This window comes from Carettochelys insculpta, unplaced genomic scaffold (genome assembly GCF_033958435.1).
Source record: "Carettochelys insculpta isolate YL-2023 unplaced genomic scaffold, ASM3395843v1 scaffold_0046, whole genome shotgun sequence".
In the NCBI taxonomy this organism is placed as follows: Eukaryota; Metazoa; Chordata; order Testudines; family Carettochelyidae; genus Carettochelys; species Carettochelys insculpta.
Genome location: NW_027439083.1, coordinates 4,828 through 7,500, shown reverse-complemented (window position 1 = coordinate 7,500; position 2,673 = coordinate 4,828). Strand labels below are relative to the sequence as shown.

Below are 2,673 nucleotides of genomic sequence, written 5' to 3'. Positions count from 1 at the left end.
TCCACCCACGGTCCCCCTCCACCGGGCTTAATAGTCCACAACCGGGACCCAGGGCCTTCCCCGCTCTCAACAACCTCCACCCACGGTCCCCCTCCACCGGGCTTAATAGTCCACAACCGAGACCCAGGGCCTTCCCCGCTCTCAACAACCTCCACCCACGGTCCCCCTCCACCGGGCTTAATAGTCCACAACCGGGACCCAGGGCCTTCCCCGCTCTCAACAACCTCCACCCACGGTCCCCCAAGACGCACGTTCCAAGCCTTAACCCTCAGACCATCCACCCCCCGGGGGGGACCCCACACCCACCTGACCCCAACTCACTCCCACCAAAAACACCACCACCGCCACCGCCTCAACGGCCTGCCCAACCCAGCACTCCCACACACACACCTGCCCCACCAACGCTCCACACACGCTTTCTTCCCTCTCCCCGACCCGACCCAAGCCATCGCACCGCACCGGGTGAGGGCCTTAGCTTCCTCGCCCGCCCCCCCGCCCCCGACACGCAGGCAGGCAGAGGGAAAGGCCTCAGCGCCCCCCAGGACCGTCGCGCCGCCTTGGCCTCACGGCTTCCCTGCTCCCGCACGGCAGACACACGCCCCGCTCTACCCCCGCTGGGGCCAAAAGCTGCCTACGGCACCTGGGATTCCCAGGCGGTCACCCATCCAGGTACTAGCCAGGCCCGGGACGGTTTACCTTCCGAGATCGGACGAGATCGGGGGCATTCGGTCCGGTATGGCCGTAGGCCCCCGCCTCCCCGGGCTTTAGCGTCAGCAGCCTGGCCTCAGTCAGCCGGGCCCAAACAATTAACCCGGAGGCCGGGCCGAGGGAAAACTTCCTCCGAGCCGGCCCAAGGGGAAGGGAGGACGAGGACGCCGGGCCCGGGAGGTGACAGGACGTGCACGTCAGACCCGGGAAGCTGTGCGCCCCGAGGTTAACCCCCGGGCCGGGGCGGGGAGAGAAAAATGTTCTAAGTCCGGTAGGGACAGCAGGTCAACCCCGGTCCGAGGCGGGGAGAGAAATTTTCCAAGTCCGGCAGGGACAGCAGGTCAACCCCGGCCGCCGTAGCAGAGGTTGACCTGGTGTCCGATTCGCTCCCCGGGCACCAGGTCAACCTCGGGCGCTTTAGCGGAGGTTGACCTGGTGTCCGATTCGCTCCCCGGGCACCAGGTCAACCTCGGGCGCCTTAGCAGAGGTTGACCTGGTGTCCGATTCGCTCCCCGGGCACCAGGTAAACCGTGGCCGCTTTCAGCGGAGGTTGACCTGGTGGCCGATCCCCTCCTCGGGCTCCAAGTCCGGCAGGGACAGCAGGTGAACCCCGGCCGCTTTAGCAGAGGTTGACCTGGTGTCCGATTCGCTCCCCGGGCACCAGGTAAACCGTGGCCGCTTTCAGCGGAGGTTGACCTGGTGGCCGATCCCCTCCTCGGGCTCCAAGTCCGGCAGGGACAGCAGGTCAACCCCGGCCGCTTTAGCAGAGGTTGACCTGGTGTCCGATTCGCTCCCCGGGCACCAGGTAAACCGTGGCCGCTTTCAGCGGAGGTTGACCTGGTGGCCGATCCCCTCCTCGGGCTCCAAGTCCGGCAGGGACAGCAGGTGAACCCCGGCCGCTTTAGCAGAGGTTGACCTGGTGTCCGATTCGCTCCCCGGGCACCAGGTAAACCGTGGCCGCTTTCAGCGGAGGTTGACCTGGTGGCCGATCCCCTCCTCGGGCTCCAAGTCCGGCAGGGACAGCAGGTCAACCCCGGCCGCTTTAGCAGAGGTTGACCTGGTGTCCGATTCGCTCCCCGGGCACCAGGTAAACCGTGGCCGCTTTCAGCGGAGGTTGACCTGGTGGCCGATCCCCTCCTCGGGCTCCAAGTCCGGCAGGGACAACAGGTCAACCCCGGTTCCGGGCGGGGAGAGAAAAATTTTCTAAGTCCGGCAGGGACAGCAGGTCAACCCCGGCCGCCGTAGCAGAGGTTGACCTGGTGTCCGATTCGCTCCCCGGGCACCAGGTCAACCTCGGGCGCCTTAGCAGAGGTTGACCTGGTGTCCGATTCGCTCCCCGGGCACCAGGTAAACCGTGGCCGCTTTCAGCGGAGGTTGACCTGGTGGCCGATCCCCTCCTCGGGCTCCAAGTCCGGCAGGGACAGCAGGTGAACCCCGGCCGCTTTAGCAGAGGTTGACCTGGTGTCCGATTCGCTCCCCGGGCACCAGGTAAACCGTGGCCGCTTTCAGCGGAGGTTGACCTGGTGGCCGATCCCCTCCTCGGGCTCCAAGTCCGGCAGGGACAGCAGGTCAACCCCGGCCGCTTTAGCAGAGGTTGACCTGGTGTCCGATTCGCTCCCCGGGCACCAGGTAAACCGTGGCCGCTTTCAGCGGAGGTTGACCTGGTGGCCGATCCCCTCCTCGGGCTCCAAGTCCGGCAGGGACAACAGGTCAACCCCGGTTCCGGGCGGGGAGAGAAAAATTTTCTAAGTCCGGCAGGGACAGCAGGTCAACCCCGGCCGCCGTAGCAGAGGTTGACCTGGTGTCCGATTCGCTCCCCGGGCACCAGGTCAACCTCGGGCGCTTTAGCAGAGGTTGACCTGGTGTCCGATTCGGTCCCCGGGCACCAGGTAAACCGTGGCCGCTTTCAGCGGAGGTTGACCTGGTGGCCGATCCCCTCCTGGGGCTCCAAGTCCGGCAGGGACA

At 66.2% G+C, this 2,673-nt stretch overlaps 1 non-coding gene across 1 annotated transcript; it reads right to left on the bottom strand.

The window, feature by feature from the left end:
• Positions 1-628: 628 nt before the first annotated feature.
• Positions 629-747, bottom strand: LOC142006220 (5S ribosomal RNA). The gene has a single exon (XR_012643328.1). It is a non-coding gene; the product is annotated as a 5S ribosomal RNA (ribosomal RNA).
• Between the last annotated feature and the right edge of the window lie 1,926 nt (positions 748-2,673).